The sequence below is a fragment of the Aquila chrysaetos genome, chromosome 6, assembly GCF_900496995.4.
Source record: "Aquila chrysaetos chrysaetos chromosome 6, bAquChr1.4, whole genome shotgun sequence".
NCBI lineage: Eukaryota > Metazoa > Chordata > Aves > Accipitriformes > Accipitridae > Aquila > Aquila chrysaetos.
In genome coordinates, this window is record NC_044009.1 from 51,423,092 (window position 1) to 51,449,024 (window position 25,933).

A 25,933-nucleotide genomic window follows, 5' to 3' on the forward strand; every position below is an offset into this window, starting at 1 on the left:
CTAGTTATCTGCCCTTCTAATATTTGCTCAAACTTGTCTGATGCCTCATTTCGAAAGAGAAGGAAAGGACTGATGGGAAGATGCGCTAACGATTGCACTAATGCTCCATCATGGCCTACTGAAATTATTAAAGTAACTTGTACTGGGATCTGTGAAACACGCTGTGCAAACAGGCTCTTGTCTGCATGTCCCTTATCCTAAAGTCTCTGGTATGTTCCCAGCACCTCCCCATCCTTCAGCAAGATGAATAACTATATTTAATCTAGCCAGACGATAGTTAGTCTAGCCATTAAGATGCATAAATTAATAACCATCTGAGTTTCCTTTAAAGTGTTAATATGGATGACAATTAGGAGCTAACTACAATTCCCACCATTAATTTAGGGTAAATTTAAAAACACTGATGCATCGATATTTATTTATTTTTATAAATTGATCTTGAATATGGAAAAGTTGTTTTTTTAAATAAACTATACAAGTAAATGCTTAATTGAGGAGAATACATCTCTCTTTGTAAGGCTGATTTTGTATTAGCTAATTTAAAAATGTGCTAGGCACACTCAGTTACTTATGTGGTGCTTTCCATACGGCTAACGAGAAACGTGGGGGAAAAACAATTCAAACCCAAGAGTTTTTAAAAGTCTGTATTTCAAATGTTTTATAATCAACTTTAAATCACCTTGGTACTTGGTAATGTGCCTTGAACTTTGCTTCTGAATGGAATTACTATTAAATTACTGAGAAAGATGCCTGTATAATGAGCATATGTGTTACATAAAATTATCTAGTATACTTTTATAATATATTATCAAGATAATTATATATAAATATTTTTATATATTGCTGTAAACACATATATGTGTGTGTGTATACATATATGTCTCAGGAATGCACCTCTGTCAGGAGACATACAGAACAGAAGGATTGTTCTGGATTTGTATTTTTTCACCCCTTCGTTTTATAATAAGTTTTCAAACTCAACTGCAGTTACTTTCCTTACGTGTTATATAAGATATGCACACATCTCCTCTTCAGCATATCCAAGTGCTGACCAGTGAGAGAAAAATCCTGTTAAAAGAACAGAGAGATAAAAGGAAAAAAGGAGTTAGACCTTTAGACAGTGTTTAAGGATGTATTTAGGCAAGACATAATGCCATGCTACAGGTGGCAAAGAATGAATTTCATCAAGAGAATGGTTTCATTATGACTGTGCAAGTTTGTGGGCTGGAAACTTTAAAGGTAGATCTGACAAAATTCCTTTCCAAGACTTAGTAACTGAGACCCTAATTTCATGAGCTGTTAAAACTGTGCTTGACGTGACTCTCGTTTCGTGGCTGTTATGGTGGCTCTTTGGTTGCTGTGCGTCACGTTTCTGTGAAGCGTAGGTATCAGTTGATCTGCCACATTGCATATCTGCTTTCTAATCTCAGACATCCACTAATTATCATTACCTTTCTTGCTCTCTTTTGACAGGTCAATTCCACTTAGCATGTTAAGGACTGTCATTAAGTCACTAGTTTCTTTTTTTCCCCTCTTCAACCCGATCCACGTCCTGTTCATCCTGCGCTTCCTACAGCCATCTGCAATGCACTGGTCCCAGGTATTTTGAGCTTCGTAGGATCTCCACGTGTACAGAAGTGTTCAGCTCAACTCTTCTACAGATACTTGTACAATGTATTTAACATAACCATCTAAGTAACGATAGGAAGTCTGCCACTCAGAATCTCTCACGGACTGCGTTTGACCCCTTGGCGCTGGTTAGGTTGGGGCTTCTACTCTCAGATTGATGCTTTTTCGAAGTCCTCTGTTGCATCAGTAAATCCCGACTTCTGGCATCAAAGAATTAATTATTCAATGACCAAGTGCCATCAAAGGCAGGTGATTGTGCTCTGTCATGACTGATTTACTGTATAATATACATATTATTTTATATTTTTAGGGGATGAAAATGTGCTGCTATATGGTTTAATTTTACTGCTTACATTTTCAGAAGTAAATTTCCCCAAAGAACCATTTGTAATATCCTGATAAAAATCTTTGGACTGTATAAAATAAGCTTTATTGCAGTACCTGGTAAAGATCAAACGGGATGCAGAGAAATCTGTTAGTATAGATCTAGGTTTTGAAGTTTGGTAGTTACATGAATATATCTGTGTGACCTATCTTAAATTTAAGATCTGATCTGCTTGTAGTTCTCCCTACAGTGGTGGGTTTTCCTGGAGTGTGATGGCTAGCCACGTGTTTGTAAGCATTGTTCTTTATGAAATTTTGAAGGCTTTCAGAATGCTGTGGAAATCTTGTCTTGGAAAAGCTGACAAGCATCCCCCCCTTTCCCCTTCCCGCATGCCTTCGGCAAGCCCCGATCTGTTCACACCGGAATTCAGGTACAGGAGTGAACAGTCCCCTACCAGAACAGACGCTACCTTAAAGAAACAAACAAACAAAAAATCCCCCAAACCCCAGCCCCTACCTTAAAAAAAAATTATACAGAGAGAGTCCAAAAGGAGGTGAGAGTTGTATACTCGAGCTGTCCTTTGCAGACCAAATTTGGGAATACGTTTGCTAGGAGGTGAAGAGCATATATATAGCAAGGGGAAAAGAACATCTTTATAAGTTACAGTACGCAAGTCGTCCTACGGATGGTACGCTTGTGCGCACGGAGGTAAGGATGAGACCGCTTGCCTTGGATCTTTCTTTCGTGCCAGACAGAAAGTTTCCATCTTCTCAGCAAGGGGGCACTGGAATCGTTCCGGGAAGGTTCCGCTGGCAGGCAGAAGCTACTGCTGCTCCTCGCTGCCTACCGCTTCTGTGCCACCCGCACACATCCTCCTCCTCGCTCAGATGTGCATAGGATGCAACCTTACGTCTTCACGAAGCGTGGATTCTAGGAAGGTTACGGCTGAGCATAGCCCTCTAGTCTTGTTTTGCAGACGTTTGCTCTTACTTCATTTGAGACTGATTTTTTTTTTTTTTTTCCAAATTTCTGAACGTGTTTGTTGGTAGACGTAGAACTATTTAGTTAATGTAGAGCGTTTTGAAAGATTGTGAATTGACTTTAGATATTTTTTTCTACTGAAATTATTTAGGTTGTTGCAAAGTAAGTTGGACTTAATTTAACTTTTTTTTTTTTTTTTTTAATGTTGCACTATTTTGGGGAGCATTTTGCTAAAAATATTTAATGAAGTTGCAAATTTGCATGTATTTAATTTATTTTGTATTTTCCAAAGTTTTATATTTTCTTTCTTTATGTGCATGTGCACTGCCAGAAAAATGAACTGTGAACTTGCCATATGCAATCTTTAATAAAATTACTAATTCAGAACTACTCTGTGCTATCTTATCAGCTGTTCAGAGCTGAAATTTCTACTATGAACTAATGATCCTCTTGTTTTGGTTCTAAAACAGTTGTCTTGGAAAAGATACCAAACTTAATTGCTGTCAAAGATTTTGTATTGTAGTAAAACTTTTGTTCTGTCTCTCAAATTCAAAGTTCTGTATGGAAGTATATTGTAGACGCAGCATTAGCTTCAAAAAAAAAATGTATTAAGTTCCTCACAGCATCACCATTCGTTATGTATGGCAGTTTAGACAGCTTTCTTCAGCTTGAGTAATAAGTTAGCTTTGACATCTCTTAATTGTGCTAGTGCTGATCAGCCAGTCAGTTCACCTAGCTGAAATAATGTAAGTTTCTCCAAGTTAACTTTTACATCAAGACTGTAGGAGGACTTTCTATAACTGAAACGCTGAAAAGATGCCTTAGGCTAAAATTCTCAAAAAGAAATACAGAAGATATTCACTCGATTGGAAATTACTAATTGTCAACTGAACTTGCTCTGCTTATATATAGATTCTTGTTTTGTAAGCCTATTTTAATTAGGCAACTTAAGTTTGTATTGCGTATTGTATATTCAACTTTTGTACCATTTTTAAGTCTTACACATTTTATATATAGAAATGAAAACCACACATCTGCTCAGCAGAGATCAAAACCTGTCTCCTCATATTTCCACTACTTGATGCTTTACTTTACTTTCTTTGCTCTTTGAATGTTGTGTTATATTTATTCTAGGCTAATTTTAAAGTTGTGATTTGTATAGCGCAAATTAAATTTCTCATCTAAAATGTCATGCATGGGACAAATTTTGGCGGAAATACCGTTCACAAATGGAAAACGTACTTCAGATGGAACTAAAGTGCATATTGTTCTTTTTGCTAGTAATTAAAAAGTATTTCCTGCTCACTTGAGCTTCTCTTAATGATCTGTTCAAATCTCTTGTTTGTCCTTGAGTTCACGTTTCATCGACTTGTTTTCTCAACAGCAAGGAAAGTTTTAAACCTGGAAAGATCTTGGCTGATGCATTTTTAAGTTTGTATTTAACTCAACAAGGGTGAGAGTGGATTATCCTGAATATATCAAAAAAAACTAAAAAATAAGTCACAAAAAAACTTTACTACAATAATTTCTGCCTACAGAACCTTATGAGTAACTTTTAAATTTCATTTTATAAAGCCTAATGGACTAAGATGCACATTTGCCTGAAATTTTGATAAATAAGGCTTGGAAGTACACAAAATAAAGAATTTTAAGCTGAACATTGTTTTATTTGAATAAACGGGTATTTAAACCAAATGGTGATGAAGGTCCAAAAGGAAGAGGCCTGATCAGATTTCCGTTGCTGGAGGAGAAAGACCTTGTGTAAACATGAATGAAGTACATCTCAATTGGAAATGGAAGAAATCCAAAAATAAATTGGCAGGATAATCTTCATCTACCCTTGCTTTGATTTTCATCTTCACTGTGCCTGTACGAACTGCGAAGTGCACTGGAGAACATCCGCTGTGCAGGATGGAACACCGCTCTACCAGTTCCTCTCTCGCTCTCACAATCTTGTCCACTGAAACACTTTTTGTTGTGGGAGAACCACGGGGGTTGAGGCATTCTGTAGAATTATACATGTCTAGTTTGTAAAGTGTGTAACGTGTACTGCAGATGTGTATTCTCTGGGCTCTATGTATCTTTACAGTAGTGTTCAATTTAGGAAAAAATAAATTGTGGACACGTTTTGCTGGTAACAAGGGGAAATTTTTTGCCATTGCATCAAACGATGCTGAAATGTATTAAACTCTTGATAGCAGACCTGAACCCTCCTTCCCCCATCCCGTGGAGATAAAGTCTTTTATCTTCGTTCTAAAATTCCATCAGAGATGGATGGATACACTGGCAGACTGCATGATGTATCATTCGAAAACCGTTACAGTGGAAAATAAAACTGAACTAAACTTTGCGGTGTGCATGTTGTGTGACACGTGATATACAGCATCCCTGTTACCGGGGCGCTCTGCCCGTGCCCATGACGCATAGGAGTGACCCATTCAGTGGAACTGTGCTTGAGAGCGTGCTGGAGTCCCCATCCGAGGCCACTGTCTGGATTTTAGCTTTTCCTCGAAATCTGTAGAAAGTAATTAGAAGGCTGGGGTGACTCACTGGGAAATGGAACACAGGATTATTTTTTATTTTTGTGATTAAATAACTGCATCTTCTCTACTACCTCTCCATGGAAATGTTCCTTCTTCCGACTCTTTTTCAGTAGCCTGGAGGACGACGGGGAGACTCTTCCACTTACCCTCTGCGTGCATTTCCATTTTTATGGGAATGTTACACTCACTTTGTATACAGTGTAATGGAGTAGAACTTCCTGCGTCCTTGCCACCTCCCTTAAGTCATACTTGGGAACTTTATAAATGGCTTGTTTTCAGTAATTATTAATCTGAGCATTTCTCAATTATATCGTTACCTTTCTACTCAGCAATGCAAATTCCTGGCACGCCAGAATTTCTGTAGAAATGGATTGCTCTGTTTTTGCTGCTGAGTAGATTTCTAATGAGGATTATGTGGTTTTGCATCATTACTTAGGTGTGCTCATGCTGCTTTCGCTTGGGGCCTGCTCGGAACCCAGAAGCGTAGGAAGCCGCTTACAGCTTACAGCTTACACTTTATCGGTGTTCTTGCTGGGGATGGGTGGCCGATGGTCAGGGTGGCAAGTACAGGTGTCCAGGAGCTAGGTAAATGCCACCGAGCAACTAAGCGTTTAGATGCGCTAACTACGTAGATGTACTAATATAATCACGCTGATTAACCCAGTGCGTTTAGTAGGACAGACCACTGTCCTAGCAGACTTAGATATTACGTCTGTTAAAAAATTGGAGTCGATTATTTCTAAATCAGAATGCACTTTTTGATCATGCTACTTTCAGTGCATAGGAGGCACTTCTTCCTCACGCTGTCTGAGAAGCTACTGCTTTGGCTCCATCGGGGAGGAAAAGGCTTTCCAGTTTAGAAGGTTTATATTAGGGCGAGCGGCCGGGGAGTCCCAAGCATTCCCCACTAGTCCCACAGAGGAAGGCAAGCGCTGTACGGTGCCACGCCACAGAGCTTTTTTCCATGAGTTAAAACGATGCACCCTTTAAGATCTCTTAGATAAAGCTTGTGCCTGGAGGATGAACTCAATTATAGAGCAGACTGTTTGCAAGCGTTTCCCTACAATTTCATTTTCAGAATGTGGGATTGCATCAGTTAATTAACTCTATCAAAACAACACAAATTGTTGTATCCCTTTCCAAGATTCATCTTACACAGGAGTACAGTAAAAAAACAGAAGGATAGGGGTTTGCATCCCCGGAAAAGTACTTGCTGCAAATCTGTCGCTAGTGATGAAAATACTTTTTTGCTAAAACTCAGATACTTGAAATTTAGCTTCCGGCAGCGCTGAACTCAGTGGAGGCGGCATCTATCCTAAAATGAGGACCTGCAGTAGTTTTGGCTCGGGATCCCCGGTGGGCATGCTTTATCAGCTCCTACTTTATACGCTTCCGATACGCGATGCCTGGCCCCGTCAGCCAGGCCTGCGGCGCAGGCGTTTCGGGGTCGATGGCGATGCCAAGGAGGCATCTGCGAAGTCCGCAGCGGGTAAGGGCGGTTTCAGGAGCCGCTCGAACGTCCGAAGCCCGCTCCTCGGGATAACGCGGGGCAGCGCGTCCCGCTCCCGCAGGCTCCCGGATCGCCAGAGCTCCTTCGCGGGCGCCGCGCTCGCTCGAGAGCAGCCCGCTTTGCGGCTCGCCATCTCCCCGGTGCAGCTGCCCGACGCCTTGAGGGCTGCGCGAAGCCGATTCACGGCCGGGATCGCCTAAGATTAGAACCGAGTTTCCCCCAGGCTGACTCTACGCCTCGTTTGAAAACTTCGACCTCGCAGCCCGGCGCCCTCCGACCCACCCCGGTTTCGCCACCACCCGCTTTTGCCATGTGCCTCAAATTTGGGGCGAGGGGTGGCGGAGGCCCCGGAGACCCGGCCCGGGCCCTCCCGCCGTTGCCGGGGCCGGCAGCCCCCCCCCCCCCCGTCAGCGCAAGGCGGGCCGGGGCCGCCCTCCCCTCGGGTGCCCGGTCCGCCTCAGCCCGCCTTCGGCGGCGGAAGCCCACCGGGGCCGGCGGGGCTCGGCGGCACCGCCCCGGGCGTGGTCGCGGTTCCTAGCCGTTCTCTTCCCCTCCCCGCCCCCCCTCCTCTTTTCATCCTCCACCCCCTCCCGTCCCTCTTATCCGCCTTTCCCTCTCCCGACCTGCCTCACCGGCCGCCGCCGTTTACCTCACGCCGAGCTCCTCGGCCGCCCGCGGGGGGGAACCGCGGGCGCAGCGGGTGAGTTTTTTTTTTTTTTTTTTCCTCCCCCGCCGCCAAGGGCAGCGGGAGTTCGTCCGTGGGGCCAGGAGGGGAAGGGGTCCGCGGAGCGCGGCGCCGCGCCGCCATCTCCTCCCCTCAGGGCGTCGTGGCCGCCGCGGGGTGAGAGGCGGGAAGGGCGGGAAGGGCGGGCGGGCTGAGGGGGGCGGCCGCGGCCGGGCTGAGGGGCGGGAGGGCCGGCTCCCTGCTGCGGGTCCCGCTGGCGTTCGGGACCGAAGGTGGGTGCTGAGCCCCGGGGAAGGCCGAGCCGGGCCGTGAGGTGGGAGCGGGAGATCCCGTCGCCTGGTTTAGGGAGGCAGGACACCCAGGAACGCTCCTGGGGAGAGAAGGGAGAGGGTGAGAAGCGCTGGGTGTTCGAGCGTCGAGCGCTTCAGATCCGAAGCGCGTTTTATGGGCGCGTTGTAAAACTGCGGTTATTGCAACACCGCTCTTGATGATTATACAGCTGTTTAAAAAAAAAAAAAAAAAAGAAAGAAATCGCCCTTCGTTTTTCGCAGGTACGTCAGCAAACTTCCCACTCTTTTTAAAAGTAAGGGCGTTAGGCTTCACCGTAGAAAATAACAAAACGTTAAAATGCGTACATAATGAAGGAAACCCAAGTACAGTAAATAATGCAAGTAAGTACAAAACGCAAGGCGCCCGCCGTGGAAGTTCGTCAGCAGGTGCTGGGCTCGCGCCGGCAGGCTGTAGGAGCGCTGCCCTCGGCGTGGCGTTGCCCCCGAAAACGGACGCGGGCTTCTCGGGCGTTATTTCCCATCCGCGAGCGCGTGTTCTGGCGTTGCGTTGGGCTGTAGAGTCCTTGGAGCGGTCAGTGGCAGCGTGTGTGCGGTATCGAGGGCGCCGAGGGCTCGGTTCGGCGCGAGGCCTGTGGGTGCTCTGGTGGTATGGTTAATAAAAACAGTCCCAGGGTTGATGAGTGTACGCGGTTCACGCGGATAGAACTGGTTTGCAAGACTCAGCTGGTTGACTCCTAAGGGCAATCTCAGGAAAATAGGTTCGTATGATTTCCCGTCTGTCAGAGGGTAATGCGGGGAGAGCCTGGAACCGCAGATGCAGAGATCAGAGCAATTGCAGAGAGCCATGTACTGCAACCTCTTTCATAAATACAGTACTGGTAATCCCAGATGCTCAGATAATGAGTCAAGTTTCCCTCCCTCAATAAACATGTTTTTGTTTAAAATAATAAAATATTAAATGCTGAGATCGCTGTTTCTCAGGTTGGTTTTGAACCTCTAAGTTTAAAGTGTTCAAGCTTCCTCCACAACTATGAACCTCCTGATGGCGGCACCCCGTTCTGCCTCTCCTCAGATGAGTTTTTAAGAAAAAGACAAAAATTTAAAGGATTATGATGGGAAAGAATAAAGTCCTGCCTTGCGTTTGAGAACGCACACACCAGCTCGGAGGAGGAGAATTCAAAGCTGAAAGAGTACGTCCTCAGTTTGGTGCGTCTGCCTCGCATCGCCAGTGCCAGTCGGTACCCCGGCTGAGCGTGGCCAGGCCGTGTACCAGCAGTACAGTCCTGCAGGTGAATTCCAGAGGTAATTGTAGATGGATGTTTTATAGCATGGATGAAGGGAGTTGTCCTGTTTGTTACAGAGGGCACGGCTTGGTGATTCATCAATCTTTGCATGGTAATACTTTTGCTCTTCTAGTCAATCCACAATTAACTTAGCTACCAGTGTTGCTGATGAGAGTCTTTCCCACTTCTCATCATGAGTTACTTTCTTTAAGTTGATTAGCATTTCCCAGTGTGATAGTTGCAGCGCTCTGTTCACAGCCAGTCGCATCCTCTCAATGACATCCCTCCCAGAGCGGATCATCTTAGGGCCTTTTGCCTTAGCCTGGTTTCATCAGAGCCATATCTCCAACGCTTGACGTGTGGCATTCTGGCTGTGTGATATTAACTGTCAGGAGCCTGGTAAATCCTGTAATCAGCTTACATAGGATGGATCCCGTCTGTTGATCCTCAAAACACTTCTGATGAGTTCCATCCTCTGGCTGACACCACGTGCTGGATTCTTTATCTGGCAGAAAGAAAAGAGGGAGAGCGTAGCCAAGGTGAGGGCAGATATGGTTTCTTTGTCGGGGAGGCGTGCAATTGGCAAGTGCAAGGTGCTGCAGGGGAAAGAATCTGCGTTGCAAGAATGGGCACCTTTTCCTGCACCCTTGGGAACTCTTTGGAAGAGACACCTGTACCTTGCTAACTCATAGGTTGATTCATGCCACGCAGTCAATCTATCACGATCTCTTCCTGCCTTGTTTTCCATTTGCCTAAGCTTCAGTTGTGGGAGAAGAGATAGCGAATGTTTCCTTTTATACTGTTTATACAAGTTGTGTCAGTTATGTAGGAGAGCCCCATCTGGAATCAGGAGTTGCAAACTTAAGTTACAAAACAGAAGTCACCAAGGCTGTTGTGCATGCTGTAGTACAACGCATCTTACCCGTCCCTGCCAGACACTTCCAGTGCAGGCAGCAGGTAAGGAACTCGGTAGCAGAGGTGAGGGAAAGAGAATGACAGCACCTTACATATTAAGGGTGCTTAATGCCTCTCAAGGAGAGCAAGGTAATTGAAGGGTGAAGAATTTTCCAGGGCTGTCTGTCATTTCTCAGTCCAGAGGGGCCCTAAGCTACATCCAAAAAAACCCCCACCTCTCCTCTACCTTACTAGTTTTGAGGGCTTCTTTAGGACAAAAGTTGTCCATCTTAAAACAAATTTTACTGCACGAATTCTGATACTTAGAAAATTGCCCACCCCACCCCCCCCTTTTTTTTAAAGTCTAAATTCCTCAATATTTTCTTTCCTTTCTTCACGTCCAGTACCTGGATTTTGTACATTCGAAGGAAAAGGAATGCTTCGGTTATTCGTGTGTGTGACTCAAAGGACTTCTGGATGAGGTGCATGTCTAACAGTTCAGAAGTGGTGAAAAGGTACGTACGATAGTGCCACGCCAATAAACTTCAGAAAGAATTTCAGATTGCAGCTTTCTTTAAGGATTGAGTTGTACTGTGTGATACATGTGTTGTTGGCAGTTATTTTTCCATTAATTGCTGTGAAAATCTTTTAGTCTAAATAAGAGGCTTCATCTTCTAGACTCTGCATGTGCTTTCGGCAGACATCTGATTACCAGGCTGGTTATTCTGAGTGCCAAATGCTGAAATGAAGGCTCAGTATAACTGTTTGCATTTGTTGTTTTTCTCACTCGGAACCTAGTGCCCGTGAGAAGCCAGAACACCAGGCACGAGCTACGATCTGTTTTCACATTCAAACGGCACCACTCTAGCCATGCCAACAAAACTAGATTGGGATTTCTTGCCTGAAGCTTGGGGCTTTTTGATGTACCCGGTTTGAACTACAGGCTTTGGCGAGGAACCAAATTAGGGTAAAATGGCGTTCATTTGGTGGTTTTTGTCTAGATTTTGCTTTGATATTTAAACAAATCTAAACTGTTGTGTGAAACCTGCTTGAAATAAACTTACAGACTCCCTTGTTAATATCACTTTACAGATCTGGAAATGGGGCAGTAAGGGATTAGAACGTGAGTCTTTTTGTTAAAAGATCCAGGCTTTAGTTATATTCTGACTTGCTGAATGGTTCTAGACAGGTCATTTGTCTTCTTTCCATCTATTTCTTGTCTCACTAGTGGGAGTAATGATGACTTTTCTATTTCCATGAATTGCTGTGAAAATTGATCGGTTTGTAAAGAATTCTCAGTGCAAACAGCACTGCAGTGATAGCGTTATTAAGGGTGCCAGTTCCACCCCAAGTAATTCAAGCACATTGAGCTTTCCCATGTTTCAGTCTAACCGTGTACTCCACTACATGTGGAATGTGGAATTCTCTCCTATTAAAGATGGCAATAGGTCAAGGCAGGGCGGGGGGTGGGGGGGGGGGGAAGTCCAGGATCAAGGTTTCCACTTGAAAGTTTCTGTAAACCCTATAGTATGTCTAGAAAAAGTTATTTTCAGTGTCGGGTAGTCCAGCTTTAAACTAAATTATCAGAGTATTTTAAAAAAATTCTGAACTCTATTTCCTTTTCTGTTTTTTTCTCACAGTCCATAAACCGGTTCAATAACAAATCCCATCTCTCAAAAGTGTAGTGAGGAAAAATTGTCTGCTTATTTGAAATGCTGAGATGAAAAAACCCAAACCCATTGTACTGTAGCAGTAGCAGTGCCATTTATTAACCAGTGAGTTATGTAAAATCACTCTACTGTGGAGCGGGACCTCATTCGCAGTCACAAGTGTGATTTTGACGTTTATACATGTGACACTTTCACTGCTGGTTGAACCTCATCCCGCCCTCAATGCTCTCGCTGGAGAACTGTGGATTCTTTGATCTAAGGCAGGGCTGCGTTTTGTAAACCTTCCCTACGCCCTTGCAGTGTAAATGTGCTGGGTTGACCAAGACTTGCTATTTAAGTGTTTAAGCTAACCCAACTCGTTTGAGCTGTAATGACTTAAAGATCGATCAGATCATCATCTCTGAGGTGACCATCTGAGCTGGGGAAAGGAGGAGATTGCTGTTTCTGCTGGGATGGCTGGCCAGGGCCAGCGAGTGTTTCCACTGGCAGCTCTCAAGCCAGAGGAAGGTCCACTGCATCCTGCAGAATGTATCTCCTGGCTAGCTTCATGGAAAGAAGTCTGTATCCTTCATTTTTTAAAATAGGAGTGCGTGCTAATAAGCAAAATGGGAGGAGATGCTTGCAATAAGTAGGTGAAAAATCAGATGTATGAATAGGAGGAACTTAACTGCTTATTCAAAATTTTAAACATAGTTTTTTCACACTCTTTATTTGTTTCGCTCGTAAATTAGTGTGTCTGTGTGAACCGTTTTCTTTCCTGTGTCAGTCAAAGTGGCCTTGTTGTGTCTCTATAAAGAAATGTGTCTACTTTGCCTGTAGCCTAAGAAGATTACACTGGTATTTCCAAATGATAGAGAAGTTAAGACTGAAATCCTTAGGCCTATCTTGGGTTATATTGATTGAAAACTAACACCAGTTGCAGGAGCGATGCTTGATTTGTGTCTATATATTTGCCCTACGTGTAAATGCCAGATATTGTAATTTCTGTCTGTTATTTAAATGGAAATTTAACAAACAAAAAAAACCTCCATAAAATACTCACTATCTCTAGTGGTCTCTATGCCCTTGGTATAATAATAATCCCTTCCAAAATTGCTCCATGAAATCTCGTGGCGTACTCGTAGATTATCTTGTATTTGTGTCTGAAATACAGTGTAGTGTTCAAGCTCTGGACTGCGGAGTGCATTTCAGAGTTTGAAAGAACAGGTTGCCATACTAGACTGGCTCATAATCTTAGATCTGTAAAGCTGCCTCTGGCAGTGATGAATAACTAATGCTTCAGGGAAGACTAATATCCTCTATTATGCACCTACCCAATTGGGCAATGTCAAAAACAGAAAGATGGGCGTAAGATTATCTTTCTGACCCCTGCAGATCATGCCCTGAAGTGTGGTGATTACCCTTCTCGGAGTCTAAACATGCATAAGCGCAGATGGTAGTAGTTACAGTCATCTAATCCTTTTTTTGAAAAATGCTGCCCCAGCTTTGTCTTGATGTGAATAAACCTGTTGTGGCAAATTGCACTAATTCGGAGCTCAACTTAATACACAGAAATGGAGCTAAAAGCTTATGAAATAGAGAGAAATACAGGCATATGCGTACCTTGATGGCTAACATGGTAAGCATCTCAGTGCTTAAAACCTTGTTTACAGGTACTGGTTTTGCCTTAGACTTAAACTTCATTTAATGCCAGATATGAAGAGTTTTCATGCCTACATAAGGAGTACTTGTTGGATGTGAGCTTAAAATGATGTTCCTTCTTTCAACTGGTAACTAAGAAAATACGTTTTGGCTATAGTTTCTTGTGGCCACGTTTTCCTTAGCTCAGAGCTTCATGGCTACAGAGCATCAGGGGTGTACAGGTCCCGGCACTGTTCTCTGGCTGGGGTCGTCATTTTTCCTTGAAGTCCACTGTCTCCATCTGTTGTGCCTGGCTCAAGTAATGCAACGTCTTCCTTAGACTCATCGTGACAGTTGTTTCTGTAGTTTCCAGCTCTTTGTGGTTGCAGGACTGTGTAGGATAATCCTCTAATTGGCGTTTCATCCAAGAGCGGCAGAACAGAGAGCATTATCAGATGCTTGATCTCAGCTATCCTGGGTAATGTGGCTGCTCCAAAATCTGAGTCTGCTCAAAGGGCAGGTCCTGTATCCATCCTTTAAAACTAAGCCTACAAGTCAAACATTTAAAAAAAAAATAAGATTACAGTGGTTCTTCCCTTTTTGGGACTGTCAGAGAACAGACTGGTTTCCAGACACTAGCACACTGGGATTATAGAGTAAATGGTGAGTTTTATTTTATGTGGTATACCTGAAGACATGACCCTTTCTTGGTCTCTTTTTGGTACATGTCAATTTAACATTCCACTCGTGGGGTGCAAGTTCAAGGTAATGGTATGTCATATGCCTTGTATGGTTTTTAGAATCAAATTAGAGGATGTTTATATAAACATATAAAAATTATTTTCAAGTATATAAAAAAAAAGCAACAGCACAGATTCTGCAGAAGTCAAGAAAGCAGTTTGTCCAAACAAGCTAGAGGTGAGAGATATCAGTTACTAAAACACCATGTGGTTGTAAGGGCTGGGGAATCTCCCTGTGCAAAGCTAATTCTGGATGCTGTTTTCAGCCTTGGGCTGCATTCTGTTCCTCTCATTTTATTTTTCTAAGATTATTACAACACTGCCTTATACCAGTCTAGTCTGATAAAAGTCAAAATTCACAGCACAGAAGGGAAAGATTATTGCAGTTTGCAGTTTCAGGGAAGAGCCTTCCTGTGGTTTTTGGTGGTGGTGGTTTAGTTTTTTGGACAGTCCTTTCTCCCTTGGGAACTTCTACCAAGGATGCTGAGCACTCTCCCCGGCTTCACACCTCCATCTCCCATGTCAGCCTGTCATCTTATTGAAAACTTGATTCTGTTGTCTTTTTCTAACAGGCGATAACCCGTATTTAGGCCAGTACTTGCTAATAGCTGTATGAATAGTGATCTTCTAGTAGCACCTCGCTGAAGCTATGCTAAGGACTTGTCTCTGGGCAGCTACATTCTGATAATTTCATTTGTTTGATGAATGACTGTTGGATTTAATCTAGTCTAAGTTTTTTAAATTTTTGTTTGCTTTTTAATAAGGAAACTTCTCTGATCAGGTGCCATGAAATCGATACTCTGTGCCTTAATAATTATGTTTAATATCAGATTATTTTGGTTTAACAAAATAAATCCAAGGGATTTATTGCTTTAATATGTGTGTATTATTACCAAAACACAAATCAAACTAAGTATAATGTTATTCATTGAGGTATGTACTGTAGTTTTACAGGAGTTATTGTTAAATAGTAGAACAGGATTTGAAAATTCTCACTCATTCATTAGATCAAAAATGAAAAGGATAATAAAGTGTTAGGCTTTAAAAGAGTATCACTGTTAGGTTCAGGAGGACTTGCTTATCTCTTTCTTTATAACGTTTCGGAATTGACTATTTGACTTCATTTGTATTAGAGGGAAAAGGTACAGATACAGCACTGGCTGCTACCCTTGGAGGACAGCTGACCAAAGGAATGAGGAGCAGTAAATTGTGTCAGTAGATACCAAGAAAAAAAAAAAAAAAAAAAAAAGGCAGTCCTGTTTAGAGGAAATGCTGATTACATCGTTTCGCTACTTCTTCCCTTTCAGCCTACCCACATCCAGTAATGTTATAGTTTCTGTACTTTCTTGGTACTAAACCTTTTGGTAGTCTGACCAGACTCTGCTACCAACATCCCTGTGCCAGTGAGATTTGTGGGAGAGAGGGTGTGTATGCATACCTAAAGCTATTTTATGGTTCCCACCTGCCTCTGCTCTGTTGATTCAGTACAGTTCTTTTGCAAGCTGGTTTGCTGAAACGATCCAAGTTCAAAATAATCCTATTCAGAAACAAAATTCCCATCTTTCCTTCCCCCCCTCTGTAATGAGTCTCACATTTGGAGAGATTACCAGATTTATGAGACTACAGCTAAAAAGAACTTACACTGACACAAATTATGTCTAGTGTGGCAAAACTTAAAATAGGCATTTAAAATATTAATGAGGTACAGAAGAGCTGCAGATTTACAACTAATCTGCACAGACTTGAAAATATCTTTTCTTCTGTGAAGCAAGAAAATGAAGTTAATAATTACAGTATAATTAGACAAGAAGAAAGATGTGTCAAGTTAGGTAGGATTTCTACTTCACTAGTTATAGGAAACGAGAGATTCGGTGTGCAAAACAGATTCATACCTTTTCTGACAGAATTGTGTGTAGAGCTGAGAGTGTTGTTTGAACTGTACGCTGTAATACAGGTGCTATAAGATACTTAGGGTGATAAGTTTTTGTTTGAACCAGCCTGCTAATTTAATGAAAATCTGCATGGATTTTTTTGTCTTTTAGAGGCAGAGATTAAGGGCTATCATTGCCTACCTTGAGTGCCTCCAGGCACCATGAATTCTGTGCTAAATCAAATTGGAATTCAGGGCATCTGGTGTTCAGGCTTACAACAGTTCTCTATTTTTCCTCCCTCGATACTGTGAATAACCAGCTTTTTGAAACTATCGGGTGTCACAGGGCAGTAGTGTCAATGATCAGGGTGCTTGGTAGGCTGGGATTGGCAAGGGGTGTATATCAGGGTGTCTATCAAGAAGGAAAAATTACATGTTGGTCCGTATTCTAGGGTAACGCAGTTTGAATTTATCACTATATTAGCTTGTGAGATTTTGTGCTTCTCCAAGTAATAATTTTAATTAGACTTGCACATCTCGGCTAGGGTGTGGAACAGTGTGAATACTGAAGATAGTTGATCGTTGTTGTTGCGTTTGTTGTTCGTTTGTTTTTATTGTGAGACTTTTGTATGCATTTCAGCATGATGTGTCCTTCCTCAGCAATACTTGCCAACTGTAATCATTCCTGGTTGTGACTGTAGGATTGATTGTTTTGTATAAACACTCTTGGTATGTAAGATTTATACATTCCACCTACTTGCCAGGATTCAGAATCTCAGTTCTCTTAGAGCAATTCCTCAGCTATTGTCAATGTCCTGAGAGAATGCTGAAGCAGACTTCATTCCCCTTCCTGACCAACATTGACTTTAGCAATGCCCTAGTGATTTGACAAATAGATTGCTGTCTGATGGGAAGGAATTGTTTGCTGTAGTTCAAAGCCAGATTTCAGAGGTATAGAAAAATATTTCACTAAGAATTAACAGGAGAGGAAGAAAAGGCCTTCGCTGACATACTTTATTGCCACAGGACTTATTTTTCCCTGTTAGAACTTAGTGAGCCCACCACCTAGTAGGGCAAGCTTTAAAAAAGGATAGTTCTTAGTTGTGGATTTTTGATAGAGAGAGGTTTCTTACCTTTTGTTATTTATGCCAAAAGATACACAATGTAACAGAAGTCACATCAAATATTTTAATGCATTGCATTTTGTCTGTTATGTAACATATGCAACAACCAGAATTTGTCTTTCTGCATCAGAATTTGTATTTCTGCATCAACTGAGCACTGGCGTGGGTTGCCCAGGGAGGTTGTGGAGTCTCCCTCCTTAGAAATATTCACAAACTGTCTAGACACGGTCCTGGACAACCAGCTGTAGGTGCCCTGCTTGGGCAGAGGAGTTGGACGAGATGACCCCTGCCAACCTCAACCATTCTGTGATTCGGCGATCAGGTTGTCGGGTTTGGGTTGTTTTTGGAAGGAAACGTTTATATGCTGACACACCTACAGGAGCTTGCTCTTGCAGGGTTTGTACTGGGTCTGGCTGGGATTGGGTTAATTTTTGTCATAGCAGCCCGTATGGTGCTCTGTTTTATATTTGGGACTAAAACATTGTTGATAACACACCGATGTTTTGGCTATTGCTGAAGAGTGCTTGTACAGCATCAAGGTCTTTTCTGTTTCTCACTCTGCCCCCCCCCCAAGCAAGTAGGCTGGGGGTGGGCAAGAGGCTGGGAGGGCACCCAGCTGGGACAGCTGACCTGGTCTGATCAAAGGGATTTTCCGTACCAGATAATGTCATGTTCAGCAATAAACACTGGGCGGTTGTCTTTTCAAGATAGGTGTTGCTCAAGGAGTGGCCGGGCATTGGTCCGCTGCTGAGAGGGGTGAGTGATTGCCTCTGCACCACTTCTTAAACTGCCTTTATCTCGACCCACAGTGTTTTTTCTCACTTTTTCTCTTCCAATTCTCTCTCCCATCCCAGTGAGATGGGGAGAGCAAGCCTCATCTGGTGAGTGTTTAATTGTTGTCTGGGCTTAATCAACCACAGGGTTAAAGGAGGAAGGGGACATAACTGAGGGAGAGACTACAGAACCTAAACTTCATGTTGCTGTAGGTACCTAATGACTTGGCAGCATATAGATCCAAAGACTATTTTATTAGTCGTGTAATATGGCAGGCAAAACTTTGTGCGAGAGCCTGGCACCATTCTACATAGCTTTTCCAACTGTACCCACTTTTGTCTTGGCTTGCCATTGGTGTGACCCACCTGGGAAAAGAAAAGCGAATGAAAGTAACCAGCTTTCTCACTGTTGGTGAGACAGCGTGACTAACCTATAGCATTTAATCTCTTAACTTTCAGAAACGGAGTGGCTTTTGGGGCCATTTCACTTCTCTTTTGCGTTTTCAATAAAGCAATTTTTAAAAGCGACTAGTGCTTTCTGGAGCGTTAGACATACAGTAATAGTTGATAACCTGAACTTCTTGCAGGTTTAGTTTTGTAGCTGCTCTTGGACTTTCAAACCGCTAGCTTCCATCCCTTCCTTGCGAAACAAGACCTTTAAAGCCTCTAGAAATTGCAGCTGTAGGATGGAACACTGCCTCCCAAAAAGCTGGATGACAAAACTACCCTTGGCTTGAAAGGGACTGTGTTTTCACTTCTTTTAAAAAATGCACAGGGCAAACAGCAACTCTTCTGATTCCTTAATTCAGTAGAAAATGCTTGAAGAGCTACAGTATGGGTCAGGTTCTTAAACAGATGTCGGCTGTTGAAGTCAGATCTTTTGAAAATCCATACAGAAATTTAATGATAGTAGGTACAGGGAATCAACAATTAACAGAGCCACTTTTAGTTGTTTTTAAAGGGTCATTCTATCTTGAAAAAATGTCCTGTGGTGTCCAAACACCGGAAAATGTCATTGGACACATGAATTTATTTATGAACGTTCTTTGTATCCCACTGTCATGCTAGAGTAAGTACAATTAGAGATAGATCCTGGGATTTTGAAGGCTGAGTGAATGCATTGTGTACAATCTTGATAGTCACAGAGATGCACGTAGGATAATTTTAGGCAGGGCAGAAAGAGAAGGAAGTATTTCCTTTCCTTTCTTTGCTTTGGGCAGCCTTGCATTATTTCTGGGGACAGCTCTGACTTAAGCATTCAGAAATGAGGGAGCGAAAATGGTTTTAGGGCTGACCTCGAGGCCTGGAGGTCTTGTGAAGGAGGCACTCTGGGTCCCTTTCGGTTCCTTATCAGGGAAATAGTAGCGTGGCTATTCTAAACCATGAAACTGGGCAGTTATTGCCTGTAGTTCGAACTGATGGACAACCATGAGAACACGGTGGTTCCTCTGGCTTCTGGCCAGAGGAGACTACAAAGACTTGTTCAAAGTAAGAATCCAGGATATTGCAGGCTTTCTCTGGATATGTACTCAAGAAAATAAATAGTGCTGATAGACTTGTACTGGCATAGTATTTCCAAATTGCTTTTTTCTAATTTTATTAATTGTGTTCGTATCCTACCTGACTATGTTTAATTGTGGAATTCTGTGTACGCTTGAAGACTTTTGATCTTTTAAAGCATAGATTAGTTAAGCCTCTAGTTATTTCTACGGTTTGGGGGCTTTAAGAACACATTTCCATCTTCTTTAATATTGCCAAGAATGCAGCATTGATTCTGTGATGATGAGAAAGTCCAATTTGTATCACTCTTCTCACAGCAGGTTTCATTTATTCTGTGTGGGTGTGAAACATTTTTTTTCCCCAGTAATACCCAGATAGGTGGAAAGTATACGTTTATTAAAGATATACTTCTGTACGTGGCTTTGTGAGTTGTCAACATAGTTTGACCACCATAGTGTGGTAAACTGTTTTAAGAATATGCAATTGCAAAAGAAATCTTTGCTTGTATACTTAGTTGCCAAAATAAAGGCAATTGAAATCTGCTCTGAATTGTCAGAATGTACTAGTTAAATCCATGTTTACAACGTTGCCTGTGGTTAACCACCACTAGATAAGATCATGGACTGTCTTATTCTGCGTGCTAACATGTAACGGATTGATGATACAATTCACATTTAAATTACTTTGTGCTTTATTTTTTCTATTGTCTTTGGCTTTGAGAGCAGCTTTCTGTGCTGCGAGGAATGTTATCAGTTTATTAAGTGACTGTTTCTCAGAATAATCCATTGTAGCTGGAAAGGTAATGATTGGCCTTCCGCAATACTACGCTACACTGTTTTCCTGCAGTGCTTCCATAGAAGAGGCTCCAATGGTTACGACTGCTCTGATAACGTGCTAAATCACGTGTCTGGACGTACGCAAGATATGAAACTTGAAACTTGGCACTATATATACGCTTTTAAGTCAACATAGCTAAAAGCAGCCACAGTGCATCTCTGTAACTGTCATTCCTGTTTCTTAGTTATCATGGAAAAGCAAAAAAAAAAAAATTATTTCAAGTACTACCTTAATCTGGGCCTGGTCCCAGCTATTAGCATAAGTCTTCAATTTTCACTGAAGTTTATATCAGGTCAAAGTGATATTTGAGCTGGAGAATTTGGGGTATGCCACCAGGGTTCATCATGTTTTAGTACTAGTTATTTTACCAGAGAAATCACAGTGTGTATACGTATGTGTGTGTGTGTATATATTAAAAAATTGTATAAAATCTGTATAGAAATATAGTACAAAATCTGTTAAGAAATACACTGATAGCATTCAGTCAAATTAGCTAGGCAGATGAGTGGGTTGTCCTCCACCAGACTGTAGCCCGCTGCAGAACTGTTCTGCACAACAAATCTGAAAAATAATAATCTGTGCAGCTAAGTTTCTAGGTAATCTAGAGCATAGTTCTTAGGTATTTACATTTGAAACTGGGTATTTAAATAAAGGATTTTGTTATGAGCACCTCGAGCATTTAATTATTCCCCAAAACAATGGCAGTAACAGAAATTGTGTAGATTGTGGCAAGTATCTTTCATTTTCATCTGTCTACTTGGTTATAGCTTTTTTGATCTCTTTGTCTTGCACTTCGCCATGCCAGATACTTTGATTAGGAAGGACCACGTATAAGATTTGCATTTCTTTGGTCAGCCTCAGCACTGCTGCTCCTTTGCCTGAAGGGAACAATCTATGTTCCATGGAGTGCCTCATGGCTCCATATGTACTGTTAGCAGCATTATTGATTAGTAATTTTAATGTCAACACTGTGGTTGGAGTAGGATGTGGGCATCGGTGAAAGATGAGCTTTCTGCATGGGAGGGAATATTTTGCATACAGTGATTACGGAACGGCTTCCAGTCCAACTGTTTCTACTCTGTCTGGAAAAAAAGTACTGTGAGATGGGTATAATAGTATGCTTGTCTTCATTTTTAAAGAAGTCCACTGGAATCTGACCCATTGGAAATTAGAGGCTTACACCTGCAGAGAATTTACATGCTTACAGCTACTGCTTTGCTAGAAGGAGGATGTTTAGGTCTTCTGGCACTTGGATACAGCCTAGCTTAAGCTTTATGTTTTTTAGTTATGAATATGAGATAAAGCAATCCAATCTTTATTTCAGATTACTTAAAAAATGGCTGTTGGTGAGCCTGGATTTTCTAGAATACCATTTCCTTGGTGGCTTCTGTCTCTGTATCTTATTCATGTTATATTTTGTTTCTCTCCATAATGGACTATGTGCTGGAAAAAACCTTTGTGACACTATATGGGATTTGGCATTCTGCTGTGTGGATTACTGATGGGAGATGCCTGGCTAATTCCCAGTGCTTGCTATTCCCACAGACAACCTGGAAATGGGTGTGGTTGACGTGAGTAGTAGCAACAAAGGTATGAAGCTAAGATTGCCTTCTGGAATGGCAGCTCATCAAAGGGCTAGGAAAATCTATAAAATGAGCAATAAAATTACTTTGAAAGTTTCAGGTTTACTCATTTTACTACTGCAGGAAAATGTTTGTAACATATATACACGTAAAGCACATTGGTTTATATTGTGAATATAGTACATATTCTTTGAAGAAGTAGATAAGGGGAAATCCCTTCAGAACTCTTCTAATAACTGTGCTCCTATAAACAGGTTATTTTCTTCTGGGAGAGTCTTAAACTGTGTTTATTCAGGTTTCTTTAACTGAATTGTTTCCTTTTTGTATAAAGGATGCAGTAGTTAATCAACTTCTAAGTCTGCTTGGAAGAGGGTTAATTGTTAATCGCTATCACCAATACTCAGAAGTGTCTGAACTGATTTGGTGGAATGCATTTTTCCCTGCAGCAGCAAGTGCTGCATGTTTTCGGTAGTCTGCTATAATAGACATCGATTATACAGCTTTGACATGTGCCTAAATCCACGAAAACTCTGATATGTATTTCAAAAATAGCCCTTAAAATGGTATTGAAATCACGGAAATGCATGGAACCCTAACACCGGTGTTCTGTATGCCTTACTAATATAAGGGAATTCACGGCAGCTGTCAAGGGCCTACGTTCTACCTGTGGGAAGATGCCTGAAGGTATGCAGAAGAGGGACGCTAGAGAAATACAGGTTTTTAAACCACGACTCTCTTGGAAATACGGAGCTTTATTCTGGTTTACCAGAGGCGTTTATCTTCACTAAAAATTCAGATGTTTTATATGCCAAAGTCATTGGATAAAAGAGTTGATAACTGAAACAAAGACTGGAATGCAGATCTTCCTCCTCCCAGGTGATCGTCTGCTCGCTGCGTGTGCGTAGCCTTTCTGTCTGCAGGATGGACCTTTGATGTTCCCTGCGAGGTGTATCAGTTTCAACAAGAGAGACCAAGAGCTTCCCGCTATAAATGAACAGATCGGCTGTTGATAGAACACTTTCTTGGAGAAACGGTGATCTGAATCCTGGCAAGAATTAACCCAGATCTCCCACATCGGAGGCAAGCGTGCCACTGAACTCCCATTGAATGGAGCTACTGTGTTGGGCAAAGCAGCCCTACCTCACTAGCCTGCCTACCCACAAGTGAAGGAATCTGGTCTGAGTGCCATCTGGATCAAACCCCTCATATGAAGCCCTCGAGAAGGGCTTGTGAATACAAGTGTGAGACTAAGCTGCGAGATAGGGTGGTAAGCTGCTCAGGCCTGCCAAAATTGGGTGTGTCTGAAAGCAAAATTTCGTGTGATTAGAGAATGGAAAACTTTGAGGTGCCTGGGGAATCCTGGTAGTAGCTGAGAGGGTGAATGTGAAGACTGCAGTTTTTCATTTGTGTATCTACTGTGATTTTCTTCAAATTTTTTTTTTTTTAAACATAAATTCCTTTTGTGGCTTTAAACCTAGGTGCTTGAAAAAATTGCTGTTGAATCTCTGAAAGAAAAATATCATATTAGTCCATCTCATCAAAATCAGCTCACCTTTCTAATGTACAATCACAGAAGTAATTTCTGATGGTGGATTTATGTATATGAATGCCATAGAGTTCATGGCTAGTATTAGTTCTAACACAGTAATGGTTTGACTAGAGTTTGTTTGAGTTTTTTCCAGTCTCTCTGTTGGTGAAGAAACCAAACCAACTTCAATCCTTAAATTGAAGGATTAGCAGGTTGTGCTTGGATGCATTTTCACATCCTGAGTATTGACAAATCACCCAAATGTGCGTCTCTGCTGGATGGATTGACCTGTCAGTGCAGTGACCAGTGGTTTAGAAAGCTGGAATTTTTATATTCTATTTTACTAGGAAAGCCTGAGGCTGTGAATATGTACCGTGCAATGCAATACTCAATAGTATACCAGACACAGGGGAAGTTCATTGTGCCTGTAGCTATAATAGTATGTTAAATACCAGGGTTATTAATCTTTCCACACCTCAGAAACTTATGGTCCATGTATTACTATGTTTTTGTATGAGATTTAATTGCTCAGACTTGCAACAACTCAAAACTCAAGATCCCGCTTCCCACTGTGACTTGAGTCTTGAGAAATCAGTTCTATTTAAAAGCAGCAAATTGTTGTTTTGATTATATTACATTTTCAATGGCATATGGAGATTAATCTATGGTTGCCCAGAAGGTTAGTTTTTAAGGACAGGTATCAGATGGCAGAAAGCAGATACACATTGTAGTTAGGCAACCCCCAAAAACCTGCTGGTCCCCAAATCTTTGTGTCTCATGTGGTAAGGATGTTAATAATATAATGAATGTCAGAGTCCCTACTGAAATGGATAGTTTATTTGAATTCTGTGTTGTTTCTCCACAGTGGTAGGTGGTAGGTGCTGTCAATGGAGTTTTCTTCCTTTCTTTGATAATACAGTGAGCATTATTCTATAAGAAGAAATTACCATTTTCTGTAAAATGAATGTAATTCATAGAGCGTTTCGACATCCCACCACGCAGTAATATCAGTGAGCTGACGGAGACATGCACCAGTATGGGTCCCAGAGGCAGTACTCCAGCAACAGCTCTTCAGCTTCTTCTTCTAGAGACAGCTCACCGGGCGCTGCCCTGGGAAGCTCTGGGTTGTGGTGCAGTGTAGCTGCACGCTTTCAGTCCACAAACCTTTCCCTTAACACATTCAAAAGATTTTTGGAACGTCAAGTGCATGAAAATAATTTCTCTGCAGGGATATCTCTGCTGTAGCTCTACTAGGTCTGGAATCGCACTGTGAACTAAATCTAGCTTATCTTTGTATTGCTCTGGTTAAGCCAAGAATCTAATTATGATCATAAATCTGCTAAAGTCAATGGGAAAGCCTGTGGTGGAGAGCTTTGCTGGTCTGGAATCTGAGTGAGGTTGACTAAAGAACATACCTGGGAATTTACACTTCAGATCAAATGATGTTTTTGTTAATCAGTGTTTGCTTGTATGGCATACATCAGCACCAGCCCTGAAGGTAAGATGTTTTCTAGATGAGTGGAGACCAAGACTCAGACTAGGGCAATGATTTTCCAGAAGTAAATAGCAGCCAGGAGTGATGCTGGGAAAGGAATTCCAGAGTTATGGCTTCCTGCACTTAACTTGAATCATGTTAGCACCATATTCACTATCTTAAAGAAATTACCACAATAAACCACCTTAATGTTTATCTTAACATAATAAAGGAAGGTGTTTCTCACAATAAAATATGATTAGACCTGTGGAAGAAATAATAGCTTCGAAATTAGCTTCAGTTGAAGGCAAAGTGTACTTTTTATTACATGGTTTTGGCTTTCACATTGCATAAGCTCAAAGTAGTAATGCTTATTCTTAAGAGTTTAAAAAAAATTAAAAGGTTAGAAAATTTTTTTAAAATGTTTTGACATTCAATCTGTCATCATTGTCTTCTCAAGAATGCATGCAATGTTTTTTTTTAAAAAAAAAGGCAAAAGGAGAGGGTTTTGTTGAATGACATTGATCTTCTTTGGAGTTCTTGTTTGGCTTTCTGCTCAGTAAGCTCCTGACATGCAAACAGACTTGAAAAGGCTGAGAACTATGACATTAGATGTAGCATTTAGGTATGTCATCAGGTCTAGTAATATAATATATACTGAACTCGATTTTTTTTTTTTTAACAGCAAGAACCGATAAAAGTCATGCTTTTCTTCTGTGCTTCTCTTCACTTTGAAGTGCAACACCCAGTATACCTTCAGAAGATTTATAAAATAGACTACTTGCAAGGTTTCATCTTAATTTTTGAAAATTGGTTTCAGTTCTTCTAGCCTATACCAACAACATTTTTGTGGCTCAGTGCATATTGTTAAAAAGTGCACAGGAATGTATAGAAAAATGGAATAGAAATTTGTACTTGAGAAACAAACTGGTGGATGTAAGCCCAAGTTTTCATGTTGAGTGACAAAAATGATAGACCTCAGTAGAGCAGGGATAGAGAAGAGGCGATAGAAGAAACAGTATAGGAGATGCAAATCATTTACTTTGTACATTTTCTCATTTAAAAAAAGTATAA

The 25,933-nt window shown here is 41.6% G+C and overlaps 2 protein-coding genes across 6 annotated transcripts in view; both read left to right on the forward strand.

Annotated features, from left to right (window-relative positions):
• The window catches only part of KIF5C (kinesin family member 5C), a 90,693-nt gene extending 85,409 nt beyond the window's left edge, over nucleotides 1–5,284 (forward strand). For all 3 annotated transcript variants that reach the window (XM_030018425.2, XM_030018424.2, XM_030018426.2), the window contains one exon: nucleotides 1,474–5,284. The gene's annotated coding sequence lies outside the window, so the exon portion shown is untranslated. The remainder of the gene's footprint in view (nucleotides 1–1,473) is intronic.
• A 2,316-nt stretch (nucleotides 5,285–7,600) lies between these two features.
• LYPD6B (LY6/PLAUR domain containing 6B) overlaps nucleotides 7,601–25,933 on the forward strand; it is a 55,201-nt gene continuing 36,868 nt past the window's right edge. The window contains exons 1-2 of one of the 3 annotated variants that reach the window (XM_030019189.1): nucleotides 7,601–7,688; nucleotides 10,545–10,655. The gene's annotated coding sequence lies outside the window, so the exon portion shown is untranslated. The remainder of the gene's footprint in view (nucleotides 7,689–10,544; nucleotides 10,656–25,933) is intronic. The other 2 variants (XM_030019190.1, XM_030019191.1) reach the window with 2 other exon arrangements.